General features: G+C 41.2%; 1 protein-coding gene across 8 annotated transcripts in view; it reads right to left on the bottom strand.

Moving 5' to 3' along the window:
- ERC1 (ELKS/RAB6-interacting/CAST family member 1) overlaps positions 1–17,658 on the bottom strand; it is a 479,183-nt gene extending 461,525 nt beyond the window's left edge. For 3 of the 8 annotated variants that reach the window (XM_075552244.1, XM_075552246.1, XM_075552247.1), the window contains exon 1: positions 17,410–17,622. The gene's annotated coding sequence lies outside the window, so the exon portion shown is untranslated. Of the gene's footprint in view, positions 1–17,409 lie in introns of all 8 variants that reach the window. The other 5 variants (XM_075552243.1, XM_075552245.1, XM_075552242.1 and 2 more) reach the window with 4 other exon arrangements.
- Between the last annotated feature and the right edge of the window lie 252 nt (positions 17,659–17,910).

The following is a 17,910-nucleotide window of genomic DNA, read 5'->3' as shown; positions in this document are numbered from 1 at the left end:
CTTCCTGGGGCTGTTTGCTTCAGAACAGAGCTGCACTAAAATAAAACCTCCTGAGGGGCAGTCAAGAATTCACTCCAAAGCAGCAGGGCACCCCACAGCTCACTACATTGGCTCCGTGGGTTTTGATGTTAGCTTTCCTGGTGTGTGGGGGCAAGGATCTCAGGGAGCTGGCAACTTTGATTTATTGTTTTTGTTTGTTTGTTTGACTGGTAAATAATAAATGGCCTAATCTGGCCTCTTTACTTTTGACTTAGGCCATTTATTACTTAAAAGAATTGACTCGATGGAATGAGTTTATCAACACTTTATTGAATAACATGCCAGCGAGTTAAAGCAAGAAAAAGTGTAAGAAATGCAAAGAAAGATGCAAAACCATAATTATTGACAAGCAACATTTTATCTCTATATATAATCTTCTAAGACTCTAAAAATGAAATTATTAGAATTCATAAGACTTGGCAAAGTACAATATTCAAAAATCTATTTTACTTTCATATGCCAATATCAAGTGGAAACAAAATATTTTAAAATTTAACCAAAAAATGATCTGGCTCTGTTGCACAATGGATAGCACATTGGACTTCTAAAATTTAACCAAAAAATGTAAGAACAATGCACAGAAAATTAATAAACATTGCTGAGAAATAAAAACTACAGAAGTACCATAGTCAATGATTAAAAATAATATACTATAAAGAAATAATTCTATCCAAATTAATCTACAGACTCATAACCCTAATTATAATTCCAAGATTATTTCTTTTTCTAAGACATTTATAGGAATTCAAGAGGTCAAAAATAGGCAAAACAGTTCTTTTAAATAGCTCTAGTGAGTCATCATTTATATGCCATAATAAAACGTGTCCATTTAAGTGTGTAGTTTGATGAGCTTTAGTATATTCTTAGTGGCCCTATCACTATAATGCAATGTTGGAACACTTTTATCACTTCCAAAAATTCTCTCATGCACATATACAGCTAATTCCCACTCCTACTCCCAGGCCCAGCAACCATGGACTTGCCCTTTCTAGCAATTTCATGTAAATGAAATTGTGAACTAATAAGTTTTTTTTCACAGTATAAAATTTTTGAGGTTCATTTATATTGTTAAAAGTATCAGTGGTTTGTTCAGTTATAAAGAAGCCTGGTGCTACAGCAGTTAAATTATATGGCTGCTAACCAAGAAGTCAGCAGACTCATCCCACTGAGGCAGAAAGATGAGGCTGTCTGTTTCCATGAAGATTTACAGTCAGGGAAAGCCCATGGGGCAGTTCTACTCTGTCTATCAAGTTGCTATAAATAAGAATTGATTTGTTGACATCCAGTTGGATTTGTTTTTGTTTTTTTTTGGCTGTTCCTTATTTCTGAGTAATATAGCTCTGTATGAAAATACTGTATTTTATCACTTTACCAGCTGAGGGGCATTTGGGTTGTCTAAAGTTTTTGTTACTATGAAAAATGCTGCATGCAAATCTTTTTGTGGAAATGTGCTTAGAGTCGAATGGCTGAAGCCGTGCAGTACAGTACAGATCGGTTAATGTAAGAAATTGCCAAACATTTTCCAAATGGCTATAACACTCTATTTCCCACAAGCAAATGTAAGAGAGTTCCAGTTTCTTCACATCCTGGCCAATACTTGGATTATAATCTTTTAATTATAGTCATTCTACTGGATGCACAGCAGTATCACATTGTGATGTTAGTTTGCATTTCCCTACTGACTACAATTAAAAGGGAGACCTGGTGATGTGGTAGTTATGTGTTGGGCTGCTATCCGCAAGGTGGGCAGTTCCAAACCATCAGCAGCTCCTCAGGAGAGAGATGAGACTTTCTACTCCTGAAAGAGTTAAAGCCTCATAAACCCACAGGGACAGTTCTACTCTGTCCTATAGGGTCACTGTGAGTCGACGTGGACTCGATGACAGTAAGTAATGACTAATGAGGGTAAACATTTTTTCATGTGCTTCTTGCCATGTTTATAACATCTTGGGTGATATGTCTATTCCGACTTTGTACCATGTTTCCTTTGGGTTGTTTCTCTTACTCAGTTGTAAGAGATTTTTTTATATATTTTGGAAACAGCCCTTCATGATTTACAAATGGAGTAAGACAGACAAATGGAACAGAAGAGAGATCCTTAATTTATTATAAATCAGTAAGGAAAGGAAGAAATTGTGTGTAAGGAGCACTGAGAAAATCAACTATTACATGAGGGTAAAAATGAACCCTAACTCCTACTTCATAACATATACAAAAATCAGTAACAGGTGAATTGTGTAAGAAAGGTACAGCCCTGGCACTTCTGGAAGGTATTAAGAGACCACAGGAAAGAGTTCTTAACTAGGATGTAAAGGCATTGTTCTGTTAGTTGCCACTGACTTAACCCCGTCTCGCTGGCTTTGGCTGTCTCATGGCAACCTCCCTTAAACAGAACAAAATGTAGCCTGTGCCCTCTTTATGAGCATAGTGAGTCTACTGCTTTGACTACTGTGCCAACCCCTCTCATCCACGGTTTCACTTGTTTTCGCTGATGTCCACGTCCTTTTCTAGAAACTGGTCTTATCTAAATTTATACATCCAAAGTAAAAGATGTGTCCAAAGTAAAAGAGTTCTTCTAGAGAGAATTATTTTCATTCTAAAAGAACTATTCATAGAGAAAACATCAATTGACTTACACTGACATTAAAAACTCCAGTTGGACTGGACACACAGGGAATCCGGGGTGGATGATCCCTTCAGGATCAGTGGTGAGACTGGCAATGCTGGGAGGGTAGAAGGAATGGAAATTAAAAAAACTAACACCTCACGCAAACAGCGATAGCAAAATTTTAAAACACAGAAAATAGCAGGTACTGGAGAGGATGTAGACAGATAAGAGCACTCATACAATGCTGGTGGGACTCTAAAACTGTACAATCACTGATGTGGAAAGCAGTGTATCACTTCCTCATACACATGGAACTAGAAATATCGTATTATCCAGCAATCTCTCTACTCAGTATATACCCAACCATAAAGAAATAAAGAATATGCACACCCATGCTATCATAGCATACCTTCACAAGAGCAAGAAGATGGAAAAATAGAAATGCATGTTGGTAGAGGAGTGAGTAAATCAATTTTGTTACAAACATACAGTGGCATATTATGCACCTCTAGAGAAGATGATGAATCTACCACACACCTCATGACATGGACAAATCTGGAAGATATTATACTGAGCAACATTACTCAATCTCATAAAAACAAATGTATGAGAGCACTATAGAACTATCATTGTTTCATGGTTTTCACACAAAAGAAGCAGACTTTGATGGTTATGGGGAAGCCGGGTCGGGGGAAAGGGAGGGTAACGAAGGGATCAGTTATCAGGCATCAAAGAACAAAAAATCATATCAGTGGCTGCACACCTCCATGATACTATCGCCAAAGACAAACAGGTGCATAAGCAAATGTGGCGAAGAAAGCTGATGGTGCCCGGCTATCGAAAGAGATAGTGTTTGGGGTCTTAAAGACTTGAAGGTGAACAAACGGCCATCTAGCTCAGAAGCAATAAAGCCCACATGGAAGAAACACACCAGCCTGTGCAATCACGAGGTGCCAAAGGGACCAGGTATAAGGCATCAAGCAAAAATATATATATATATGTGTGAAAATATATAATGAATGAAGGGGGAAGTGCAGAGTGGAGACCCAAGGCCCATTTGTCGACCACTGGAGATTCCCCTCATAGAGGGGTTTAGGAGAGGAGACGGGTCAGTCAGGGTGCGATGTAGTACCGACGAAGAACACAGCTTTCCCCCAGATCCTAGATGCTTCCTCCCCCCAACTACCATGATCCGAATTCTACCTTGCAGGGCTGGATAGGGCAGAGGTTGTACACTGGTGCATATGGGAGCTGGAGGCACAGGGAATCCAGGGTGGATGATACCTTCAGGACCAGGGGTGTGAGGGGCGATGCTGGGAGAGTGGAGGGTGAATGGGTTTGAAAGGGGGAACTGTTTACAAGGATCCACATGTGACCTCCTCCCTGGGAGATGGACAGCAGAGAAGGGGGGGAAGGGAGACTCCGGATAGGGCAAGATATGACAAAATAACAATCTATAAATTATCAAGGGCTCATGAGGGAGGGGGGAGCAGGGAGGGAGGGGGAAAAAAAGAGGACCTGATGCAAAGGGCTTAAGTGGAGAGCAAATACTTTGAAAGTGATTAGGGCAAAGAATGTACGGATGGGAGAAAAAAATGATTAGGGAAAAGACTGTACAGATGTGCTTTATACAATTGATGTATGTATATGTATGAACTGTGATAAGAATTGTATGAGCCCCAATAAATTGTTAAAAAAAAAAAAAGAATGTATGGATGTGCTTTATTCAATTGATGTATGTATATGTATGGATTGTGATAAGAGTTGTATGAGCCCCTAATAAAATGTAGAGAAAAAAAAAGAAAAGAAAGAAAGGAAGGGTTAAAGGGATTAAGAAAAAGAAGGAAGAACATAAATAAAATTATAAAAAGAACATAGTAATACACATAGATACGAGCATAAACAGAAAACTCATTACATAGATCTCAACATTGAGTTCCAGGGGTCCTTGGGGGGAAGTGAGGAATCTGGCTACAACTCTTAGGAGTGCAGAACAGCAGCAGCAACAGCACACAAGATGAAAGAAATTCCTTGGGGAATATACATTTACACCTAAGAACACTGTCCAGCAATAGCTACTAAAATTATATGTATTTGTATCCTATAATCTAATACTTACATGCCTGTCTATGATTCCATCAACAATGCATATGTATACACCAAACAATATGTACTAGAATGTCTATAGTACCATAATTCATGACACCCTGGAACTGAAAACTGTCTAGATCTTCCATCAATAATATAATTGATAAATTTTGATCTGCTTATTCAATGGAACACTACCAGTGATGAAAATGAACAAACTACAACGCTACACAACAAATCTAAATCTCACAAACCAAACGCTACATCGGAGAACCTAGTCAAGTTTGTTCTATAATAATCTACTAAATTATGCATTTGTACTTTATACTTTTACAGATATGTGTCACCCTGAAAAATAAAAAGGACTTCAACATGAAATTATTCCTTCCATGGAATGTTTTTGAGGTCTTAAGGTTTTTAAAGTTTCAGACATGCTTAACTACTGTTCAAACTTTTTTCTTTTTTGATTAAATGCCTTTCAAACAATAAAGAGAAATATAATATATCCATGTAAAGGGGCTTTCAGATGAAAACCACTACCTACTCATCCTATCAAATCTGCTGCCACCTATTCCAACTCACAGGCATCCTTAGGACAGAAGAGCCCCTGGCACTCCAAAGGTTGCCATCTTCAGGAGGGAAGACAGCCCCATCTTGCTCCTGCCGAGCAACTACAGAGTTCAAACCAACGACCTTTCAATTGGCCATTGGACACTGTAACCAGCAAACGCCAGGGCTCTTTACTCATCATGGGATTCACCACAGCAAACAAAGTCCAAAGAAACAGAGGATTTGGTTTCCTTACTGGGTGAGCCACTTTATCAGTGAGAGCACAGGCTTCTAAAGCAGAGCTCTGATCCTGTCAATCACTGAGCAAACACCCAACAATGCTTAGACCCTGACTGGGGATGCACTATTTTTTTTCAAAAACTCATACGATCACTGGAAATGACTTTTCCAAAGTGTAAAGAAAATAGTAAAATGGAAAAGTGGAAGAGAAGGCATCAAGAACACATGCGTTTCTGGCTTGATCAACCTGTGGCATCGTTTATCAAGAAAGGGAGAAATCAATATTCAGTTTTAGATGTGCTGAGTGTAAGAGACATCTAAATAGGAATACTGAGCAGAAATTTGGATATACTGGTCCTTAGACTTAGCAAATAGGTACCAGCTGATGACAGAAAACTAGAAACTTGGCATTGCCGATCAAAAATTAAATAGAAGGTGAGTTCGTTAATTAATTTTGCCAACCTGGCTGATAAAACACATGTGGGGTTAATTGAAGGGCTGAGGATATAAATGGCTGAGTGAGCCTTGCCTTTCGAGTTCTCAGGTCTCTTGCTTTCTGATGGTTGGACCAGGGTGCAGCTGCCTTAGCCAGTTCCCTGCTTTAGCTAGCAAGGCTCACTTTCTACAAGACATCCCTGAGGAGAAGCCGCATGGACCTGCCCCGATGCAGCCCTGGGTGCTGGAGCAGCCGTGTGGAGACCCCTGCCAGGGCTGAAATGCTTTCACATCCACTGACTCGGCTTTCCTCCTGCAGTTGGCGTCATTGTGTCTGTTTTGTGAGATGGAGAGGACTTTGTGGATTGGTGTTGGACATATGGGTTAATGTTGGACTTGTGGGCTTTGGCAGCACTGGGTTGGGATGTTTTCTTGATTCACACTTAACCTTTATATAAAACTCTCTCTTATACATGAGTTTCTGTGGGTTTGTTTCTCTAAAGTACCCAAACTAGCACAGAAGGGGTGGAAATCACTTACAGATAGATTCAACAAAGGTTACTGAAAATGAGAATCCAGGGAACCAGGAGAGAAAATAGAAGAGAACAATCTGCAGACCTCAGAAGGAGAGCAAGCTTCTTAGAGAAGAGAATCAGACTGGGTCAAATACTGCAGTGGTGAGCAAGCTTGAAAAGGTTCAGAATGATCCACATCCTCTGTCCAAAAACCACCACCCTCTTCCATTCTGTAGAATCCCAGAGTTCCTGAAATGTATTGGACCTTCTGTCCCGCATCTTCAGAAGAGAATGCAGCAAAAGTAATACATTTCAATATTACTATGAGATTAAGTTTAAAAAGACCTGGGTAACATCTCCTCTCTCCCCACAGAGGCAGGAACCTGCAGAAGGTGCCATATTGAGGGGACCCTAAAGGGACCCTCAAGTGATCCGGGACTGATTTTGCCAGTCAACGGCCCGCATAGACTTGAAGCGTGCCAACGATGGCCAAGTGCGCTCTGAAGCAGACCCTTCCAGTCAAGTCTTGAGATGGCAGCAGCCCAGGACAACACTGTGACTGCAACGTAATGTGAAGCTCTCCACCAAAATTCTGACCCAGACACTGACATAATGTGGGATTTTTTTCATGTTTATTATTTTAAGCAACCAAATGTTGGACCAATTTGTTATAGGATAATAGATCGCTGACACAGCTGCTAAGAAGTTAAATAAAATGAGGATCAAAAAACAGCACTTGGTTTTAGAGGCATTAGAAATGCCAGCAAAGCGGTTTCAATGAATTGCTGAAGACAGAAATAGGTTGAGAAGAAAATGGCAGGTAAAAAAAATTGGCAGCATAGCAAACAAAACCAAATGCATTACCATCAAGAGGATTTCAACTCACAGTGACACTGTAGGATGGGGGAGAACTACCCCTGTGATTTTCTGAGCTTGTGATTGTTTATAAGAGAAGACAGCCTCATCTTTCTCCCCTGAAGGGGCTAGTGGTTTTGAACTGCTGACCTTGCAAATAGCCAATCTCATAACTCACTAAACCACCTGGGCTCTAATGCAGCGGATTTACACCATTTATTCAAATTGGCATGTTAAAACAATAGTTAGGGAGAGTATAAATTGGAGAGGACATTTCTGTTGGATGATAGAGATCTGAACATAAAGGATGACAGAAAGAAGCCAATAGTGTGAAGAAAAGGAAAAAGGGGGCTCTTGTGGACCTACCTTCCATTACAAATGACTCCTATAAGAGTCCTCAACTTCAGAGAAGGCTCTCACTACCTCACTGCCTTAAATGACAACTACCTTTCCCAGTCAGTCTTCTCAAACTGGGCAATACAAGTTGGTATTCTCCTGAATCCTCCTGTAAAATCCCTGTCAATCTGATTCTCATGCTCTTCAACAACATGGTCTTTTACCTCCTCTTCTTCACTAGAGTTAGGTGTTGGACAGGTAACTACAAGGTTGGCAGTTCAAACCCACCAGCTGCTCCAAGGGAGAACGATAAAGCAGTCTGCTACTGGAAAGATGTAGTCTCAGAAATCCTGTACGATGTCACTCTCCATTCAAATCGACTTCATGACAGTAGGTTGGGTTGGCTTAGGTTTGTTTGGTTCTTCACTATAAGCAATGATCATCATTCCAACACTTGGTGAGAACATGAGCATCTGATGATTAGGGTACAGATATCACTATCGTCTACCCCATCACTCCTGCCAACATCATGGATCACTTCAAAATGTACATGGATGTTCCTCAAATTCACTCTCTCCAAAGTCACTTTCTAGTCTCCTGTGAAGTCATTTGGAAAGTCTTTATTTCAAGAAATTGTACTTTCAACCACTCATAAAATATTTACTTATAGTTATGACTTGCACAGTAGAGAACACTCATGAAATGTAAGGCATTTAAAAAAAAAAAGACTTCCCACAAAAGTAGCATGAAAAGATTTAGTGGAATGTTAATTCTATGAAACTGGATTTTTCTGATACGACTTTGTCAATCAACACCAGATCTTGATCACGATTTCCTTGTCAAGATCTCTAAAACTACCTTTTACACAATCTATGTTAAAATACTGCTAGAGTTCAATATTCAATTCAAGAGTTTAAAACTGTATAATTAACTGTACTATTCAACAGGTCTGTCACAGTAGCTATTTAAATGAATTTTAATAACGTTAACAATTCTGTTTCTCCTTCGCAATAGCTACATGTCAAATGTTCGATTGCCACAAGTGACTAATGGTTATTGAACATTAACAATATAGGGCAGTTCAACATCAAAGAGAGTCCTATGAATAGCACTGCCCTACAATTTTTGGTATCCACTTTCCTTCCTTCCACCCTAAGGAGCACTGATGGCTCTGTTAGGTAAGCATAGGTCAGCTCAAAACCACCAGCCACTCTGCAAGAGAAAGATGAGGCTCTCCGTTCAAAGTTCCAGCCTAGGAAATTCTATACAGGGTCGCTATGAGTCAAATCAATTGGATGGCAGTGGTTGGATCTTTCTCCCCAGAAAAAAAAAAAAATTTGTTTAATGGCAGGTGCTATTCTCCCGTTTGATAACGATGGTTGGGGTTCCACAATACCCTAAATCACTGTCTTTACCCCACTATCATGGCCGTTAACTTTTCTTGAATATTTCTTATGATTCAAACACTTTCTTAAAAGTTCTTTGCTTATTATCTCACTTGTTCTTTACACAGCGTGTCCAAATGTGAACAATATCGTCCCACCTCCTTGGGGGAGGGGCTTGAACAATCCAAAGGAGCGACAAAAGCAATTTCCCACACTTTTTCCTAGACTATAGGCTATAGTACAAAAGCTTTTAATTGCCAGGGGAGCACTGAGTGATTTTTTTTTTCCAGAAAAGGGGGCAGTAGGTCATATAACTTTGGGAATTTACGCTTTACAACAATGAAAAATTGATATATTCGTCTCATTTTATAGATAAATTAAGTTTTAGACAATAAAATAACTTGGCCAAAGTTATACAGTGAGAAAAATAATCCAGAAACTTTTTAAGCAAATTATCACAAAATTATTTTACCTGTTTATAAGATAATTTTTAAGTAATTATACTTGAAACCAATAGTTTTACTAAATCAATTCCTGTAGCATTACTAGCCAATGATAGTTTATTAATTAGGTTGAATTATGTTTAGAAATTATGCAAGAAAATTTCCTTCCGAAGATTCTATAACTTACATTTTTCATATATTTTTACTCTTGACCCCAATCATCCATATTAATTCAATTAAAGATACCTTATTTGTTTTTAACAGGTATATTTCCTTTCTATTCACCTACAACACATTCATATAAAAAGAACCACCCACCAGCCTGTGTCATCATGAGGCATCAAAATACCCCAAATAATAAAATCAATGGGAACAAAAGAGGGCGAAGTGGAGACCCAAAGCCCATCTGTAGACAAGGAAGGGACAAGCCAGTCAGGATGCAAAATAGCACCAATGCAACATACAATATTCCTCTAGCTCCTTAATGCTTCCCCTCTCTACTCCCCCACTATCATGACCCCAGTTCTACCTTTTAACTCCAGCTAGACCAGAGCATGTACACTGCTACAGATAAGAGCTCTTGACACACAGAATCCAGGACAGAGAAACCGCTAAGGAACAATAAAGGGAGTAGCGATGCCATGAGGGTAGGGCAAAGGCCGGGGGAGAAAGGGGGAAGTGATCATATAATACACACACCCCAACCCAGGGTAACCAGCAACAGAAACAAAGAGGAAGGGAGACAGTGGATGCTGAAAGATATGAAAATAATAATAATTTATCAACAGTTCATGCAGGTGGGAAGGTGGGGGAGGGAGGATAAAATGAGGAGCTGATACCAAGGGTTCAAATAGAAAGAAAATGTTTTGAAACGAATAATGACAATATATGTAATAATGTGCTTGACACAATGGATATATGGGTTGCTTCAAGACCTTTAAGAGTCCCACCAATAAAATGATTTTTAAAAAAAACAACTACATTGCCCTCTTAACACAGCAGAGAAGGAGGGCAAGTGATACCCATAAAATAAGACTCCCAACAGCAGTGATTCTCTGTCACCATCTCTTTAAATAGTACTAGCGGGGAAGATTAGATTTCCACGTGCAAAAGAGCGAAGCTCGATTCATCTCTCACACCATACACAAAACTTAACTCAAAATGGATCCTGGGTCTAAATAAAAGTAAAATCTAAAACTCTACAAAGTGTAGAGGTAAGAAGTAATGCTTTGGGGGATCCCGTTTTTGACGGATTCTTAGACTGGATACCAAAAGCACAAGGAACAAAGATAAGTTAGATTTCACTTAGAAAATTTTGTGTATCAAAGAACTTACTCAACAAGGTAGAGAGATGAGCGCTGGACTGGGAAAGCATTTAATAAAGAAGCCCTGACGGGGTCCTGATGGCACTGTGGGTAAACTTTGGACTGCTAACTTAAAGCTCAGCGATTCAAACCACCAGCCGATTGTGAGGGGGGGAAACAAGAAGAATGACAGCCTCATAATCCCTACGAATCAGAATTGACTCGATGGCAATAGGCTATGTACCAGATTAGGGTTTAATTTCCAGAACATACAAAGAACTCTGACCATTTAGCAACAATAAGAAACATCCCACCAAAAAGGGTACAAAGAATTTGACTAGCCAGTTCACCAAAGAAGATATACAAATATGTGGTCAACAAGGCCACATGCGCCCAGCATCATAAGATCGTCACTGTTATCGTCATTTTAGATACTATCCAGTAGTTTACCACTCGCAGCACCCCCATGTGATATATCAGAACTGCCCCACAGCGTTTTCCAGGCTGTGATCTAGGGAGCTCTGGTGACACAACAGTTAAATGATCAGCAGACAGTCAAAAAGGACGACTCAAACCCACGAGCTGGCACCAGGGGAAAAAAGACCTGGCATGCAGCCTTGAAAACCCACTGGGCAGTTCTGCCCTGCCCTACAGGCTTGCTCTAAGGAAGAATCAAATCAAAGGCAATGGGTTTGCCTTTTTAATGCATTCAGAACACTAAGCAGCTGAGTCCTTAACCATTGCTCCACCTTATTAATGCATCATTAGGGACATGTAAATCAAAACCACAATGAGATAAAGGTATACCTGCAGGGACATTGCAGTATCAGGCCCATACTACCTCAGCAAAGCAAATATTTGTATGAGGCAAGCCATACAAATGTTTTGGTTTACCAGTGCTTATAAAATCTGTGTTTACACTTAAAATTTTTTTAATGTTTTAAGAATTACCAAATGTGACAAAGAAACACAAAGTGAGCACTTACTGTTGGAAAAATGATGCCAGTAGACTTACTCGGCTTATTAAAATCGCACCATCCCCAAAGCACAATAAAACCAGGTGTGCCACAGTTTGAAGTCCTCGGATGGCACAAACAGTTAAGCACTCAAACTGAAGTTACTGGTTCAAATCCAGCCAGGGGAACCTCAGAAAAAGGGTCTGGAGATCTAGTTCCCAAAAAGCAGCCAATGAAAATCTAGAGAACAAAGTTCTATCTGCTCTAATCACCTGGGTCGTCCTGCATTGAAAACCAACTGAGCAAAACTAGGATGATGGCTGCGATCAGAACAAGAGTTTCAAACAGACACTGATGTAAGGCACAGAGACCAAAGAGGGCAAGCTGGGGGAGTTGCACCTTGGGAGGAAGATTAGAAACAGATAGTGAAGATAGCTGTACAATAAAGTACTTAGTGCCCCAGTAATAATACATGTTTAAAGAAAAAGGTAAAAGTGGCAAATGTTTTCTTATATATATTTTTACCACAGCCCCCACCCCCAAATCATTTTATAAGGAGCTAATCTAGACATCATACCATTCCATAGTTGACTCATATCAAGCAGTGTGGTACACTTACTACTACAATCCATTTCACAGCTTTTTTTTTTCCCCAAGTGCCACACCTACCCTACGATTCCCTTAAGTGAAGTGAATGAGTCAACTAGGCAAAAACCAGTCTCGAGAATTATCATGTCATTTTCCATAAAATATCCTGAATTTATCTCTTCATCTTAGATTTTTAAATCACTGCTCCCGCCTGTCATTTTTAACTTACTCCATAATTTAGAACCAAAAAAGGTGCAAACCACTAGGCTGAGGTCAAATGCATAATTTGACAGGAATCTTCATGTATTTTCCTAATGCAATATGGTTTAGGGACTTCCATGTGAACTAACTAGCAAACGGTTAGCGGAAACAGTACAATCAATCCAGGAGATGTCTGCTATGTAGCTAGATTCTTTTTGATGGCAGTTTCAGAATTGGAAATAAAAATACATGTCCTGATTAAAATAATACCAACTCCATTAAAATATCTGTCACAAAATAATAATCTGAAGTTTTTGAAGTTACAGAAATAAATTATATAAATATAAACCTGTCTTTTCGTCTAGATTCTGGAAAGGTATACTGGGATGAGTTTCAGTTGCGTACAGAGAATGAGCTCTTCCGCCCTTTGAATTAATGGGGTGAACCAGAACCCTAAATCTGGTCAACCCTGGCCACCAGTCTTTCCTCCCCACCCATTATGTATATGTTTCTACATATAGGAAATAGTTGTTACACCTTTCAGCTCATATTTATTCAACTCTAAAATAGCTAGGTGTCATATTATAGCTTGCAGATGCACAGAATTTCATAGGCAGGAAAATTTAACAGCTAAAAGCAGTGACTGCCTCCTAAAAGGAGATCTGGATAGGAGAGGAGAGATTTTCTCTTTCCTGTACATTCATGTATTCCTTCTGATTAGTGCATATATTAGCTATTTTTTAAAAGATAAGTATCCATCAAATTATGAACAACCAAAAGTCATCTGCTTCTCCTCAGTACAAGCATACACTTCCAAGCTATTTTGTTCTCCAAAAAAAATCAAGCTTTTTTTTAAAAGATCATTTTATTGGGGGCTCTTACAGCTCTTATAACAATCCATATACCAATTGTATCAAACATACTTGTACATATGTTGCCATCATTATTTTCTCTTTTTTAAATCATTTTATTAGGGACTCATACAAGTCTTATCACAATCCATACATACATCAATTGTGTCAAGCACATTTGTACATTCACTGCCCTCATCATTCTCAAAACGTTTGCTCTCCACGTAAGCCCCTGGCATCAGGTCCTCATTTTTTCCCCTCCCTCCCCGTTCTCTCTTCCCTCCAATCTTGTATTTTCAAGTTTTTTGTTTTTCATCAATCCAGAGAAATTTTTTTTAAGTCTTATACTTTTATCATTTACCTCACATTGAAAAGCATCGTCGTTTCGATTAGACAGTCTAATCAAGCAGCGTCCTCTCCTCACCAACACTGACACATCTCTAAGCAATGACACAGTTGGTCATTCTCTCTCTCTGCCAGGGTATCACAATCCCCCAGCTTTCCTCCTAATTCAATGGCCTCTTTTTATTTATTTTGTTTTGCACTGAGTTCCTCTTCACTCCCTACCGTATCTAGAAGGTAGGTTTCATGAAGGGATTTTTCTCAGCTTTGTTCACTGCCAACAAGCTTTGACGGCATAGTGTGTTAAGCACTGGGCTGCTAGATGGAAGGTTGGTGGTTCAAACCTACCAGTCACTCCATGGGAGAAAGATAAAGCTGTCTGCTCACACAAAGATTTGCAGTCCCAGAAAACCTAATGGCGAATTGGACTCTGTCCTGTAGGATTGCTGAGTTGGAATCAACTCAATGACAGTGAGATCAGGATTGGTCTGTTGACAGCTGTAACCCAATACCTAAAAAAAAAAAGTACCCAGACTCATACTCAATAAATAACTGTTGAATGGATAAATGAATAATGAGTCAGTGCCTGAAGCCTCAGATGTGGCGATCTTTTATCTAAATTAATCCCTGATAAGCTCACTCATTTTTTATTTTAAATACCACATAGAAGCTGACAACAAATTTCACTATATCCCAAGTATTTCCCCTGAATTTCTGTCACTCTCACAGTAATCTTTTCCATCTCATTTACTGGAAACTTCATCCTCTTTTGCTCACATCCCTGATCGATCACCACCAAACACTAGCGCAGCCATCTTCGGAACACCCAAAATCCAAGCACTGCTCACCACCTCACCTCAGCAGTCACTCTGGTCTGAAACATTGTGATGTACCTCCTGACTAGCGTCCTTGATTCTAAGTCCCTACACAGTATCCAGAGCAATTCTTTTAAAACATAAATCAGTTTATATCATTTCTTCATTGAAATAGTGCCCTGTTTTTCAGAGTAAAGACTTCCACAAGTCCATCCCATTCCACATTCATTGCCTATCCCCATCTCCTACTTATTTTCATAACATTTATCAACTTTTAAGAAGCCCTAGTGGCATCGTGAGTTAGGCACTGGATCTCAAACCACAAGGGTAGCAGTTCAAACCCACCAGCCACTTCCCAGGAGTTTATTTTTTTAAAAAGCTGTCTGTTCCCATAAAGAAATACAGTCTTCTTTAGACACCCTATACAGGGTCACTGTGAGTTGGAATCAACTTGATGGCAGTGTGTGATTTGGGTGTCAATTTTTAATATACAATGCAATGTATTTAGCTAATAACCAAAAGATCACACTTCTGTTTTAAAAAATTCATGCACGTTGTTTAATGTAATTGATTGAAATTCCTACAAATCAATTATCCCACTTCCTTCCAGTATACGCTGTTTCTATTCCTCCTCCTATCCGACCTCCTCTGAACTTTGTCCTTAGGTAAACTCTGTCATTTTCATTTCCAATGGCTAATTATCCCTAGGAGTGCAGACCTCCCTAATGTTATTGTTCCCCTTCCACACCTGTCTATTGTCTCCAAAATCAGAGGATCTCAAGTACAATAATCACATCCCACCATAGGCCATCTGCTCATAGCAACCCCAAAGAAGAGGGGAGAACCGTTCCTGTGGGTTTCCAAGACTGTACATCTTTCCGGAGTTGAAAGCCTTGTCAGAGTCAGCATCAGCTCAATGGCAGTGTTTGCTTATTTTTGTTTTGTTTTGAGTTATTATAAGCAATGGAATGCCCATGCTAGGCGTATACAAGGTTTCACCTGGTATCTTATTTCACATATGCCTCCATGTGTACCCAAGGAAGCCGAAGTATAATTGATAAGTCAAAAGTGGATATGGTAAATTTTTTTCTAATAACTAACCCAAAATAAAAAGTAGTCATTTGAACCAACATATAATTCAACCAGTCTGAATACAGTTAAATTTTCTATCTTTAAAAATGGAATCATATCCTTTCTCACTTCATAGCTACTATGAACCTGTTTCCAGTAGTCTGTACATGCATAGGTATCTGGCAAAAGCGAACAGTCTGCCCATTAAGTAGGCTTGTAGAAAGGCAGTGGTTTACAACTACTGAAACACATCTGTATTTCTCTCCGGGGTGGGGAGGTGGGGTTTACCCAGCAAACATTTCTCTGGCCAATTTTCAAAAAACAATTGGGTAAACCTGGGGAACATCACTGCTTAGATTTCATCTCATAACAGTTTGTCTTCCTCCATCGATGAATTACTGAGTCGTGCCTACTTTAATGCATTACATAATACATGTCCATCAGTGGGCCACTTTTCTGAGCAAGAAATCCGCTAAATGACACTGATAGGTAAGGTCAGTGAATCTTGTAACCTAATAGGGAGCAGGGAGCAAGAAAGAAGACTCTGATTATTGTGAAACACTGATGTGAAGAACGTCATTTGCTCTTAGAAACACACCCCTTCGGTCCTTCCATGTGACAGGTACCATGCCCCGAGGACTGTAGCACAGCATTTTAAAAACCCTGACTCCAAGAACATTTCTGAAGAACTAAGAGCCTACCCCCAAAAGAGTATTCTATTTCATTTTCACAGTATGTAATAAAGATTACATATGCCTTCACCTGGGAAATAAAAATATCTTCCAATAAGTGTTGAAATCAAACTGTCTAAATAACAAGGTCTACTGGGCTGAGCTGGGGAACAGAGCTGTAAAAACAGCCATGCTTTGAAACGTTCCGGTATTTTACATTAGGTATTCAGTCAACCACAACCACTTGCAACTACTATTCAGAAATAGGACTTACAAAGCAACCACCTGATTCTCGTGCCTTCGTTTAAAAAGACAGGATAAAGCTGAGAAATAATGTGATATAAAAAGATCTTTTAGTCACAGAACACTGGAAGACAACACCTTCAAGGAACTAAATGTAACGCGACCTATTCCCGAACGCTTGCTGCCAGAATGAAGTTGTCTAACCCAAGATCTCACTCTGCCTGGGTGTAAAACTTCAAATCTATCCATGCTCACCGTTTACCCACACCCAGCCAAAGCAAGAGGATCCTCTTCCTTCCCGGCCGCCCGACCGGAGTAAGAAAAATAACCCAAAATCCTAACGTGGAGACGGGAGACCCAGTGCAATCGCTGCTGCAGCTGCCTCAAAGGCATCATCTTCCTTGTGCAATTCAACCTCTCATCACCTGCACCTTTACACACACACACACACACACACACACACACACACACACACACTCACGCACACACACGCGCGGGAAAAGGAATCTTCATCTCCAACATCTGACATCGGTCACCTAAACCCACAGATCCAGCCGGACCGCGCCCCAACCACATGGCTCCCCAAATTCTCCGTCTCCCCACTGCTTCTCCCACAACCTCAAGCCCAGTACACCTCCCAACCTCCTTTCTCCAAGCGCCCAGACACCCCCACCTTCCCATTCCCACCCACCTCTGGCCCCGGATTCCCCTCATCTAGCCTCAGCTCCCGCCCGGTCTCGGAACTCGGTAAGGGTGGAGCCCGCCGGTGGGCAGCGGTGCGTTAGGGTGGGGTCCGCCTCTCCCCGGACGTCCCCATCCCCCCAGCCCACCCCACCCCCGGTAGAGAGGAGGGGGAGGGGTCCCGAAGCCTCACCTACAGCTCCGCCCTCCCCGGGGGCGCGCTGCCCTGCCCTAGCCAGGGCCGTGAAGCAGCAGCCGGGTAAGAAAGGCAAAAAGCCTCGGCGCCAGGGACAGGCGGGGACGCGCTGGGTCCCGCCTGACTTCCGACCTGCCGCCAGCACAGCCGCCTCACCCTCCTCTGGGCTGCCGCCGCCGCCGGAGCCCCGACACCACCGCCGCCTTCGCCGCCGCCGCCACTACCACCGCCGTCGCCGCCGCCGCCGCCGCCGCCACCGCCACAGCACGGCCCGGGCGCCCGCCGACGTCACCGCGCCCCGCCCCCTGCGCGAGACACCTAGCCCCGCCCCCGGCCCGGGCCCCGCCGCCAGCGGCCGCTGCTCCTCCTCCCGCCTGGCTCGTCTCCCGCCCCTGAGGGAGCTCGCTCGGCCGCCCGCAGGCCTCGGGCGCCTTCGGGGGACTAGCTGAGAGGTGGCTCCGACTCGGCGGCACCCAGAGCGCGGAGCACGTACACAGA

Source organism: Tenrec ecaudatus, chromosome 6, assembly GCF_050624435.1.
Source record: "Tenrec ecaudatus isolate mTenEca1 chromosome 6, mTenEca1.hap1, whole genome shotgun sequence".
NCBI classification, from domain to species: Eukaryota; Metazoa; Chordata; class Mammalia; order Afrosoricida; family Tenrecidae; genus Tenrec; species Tenrec ecaudatus.
The sequence above is the reverse complement of the archived record's forward strand: the minus strand, read 5'-3'. Positions and strand labels throughout refer to the sequence as shown.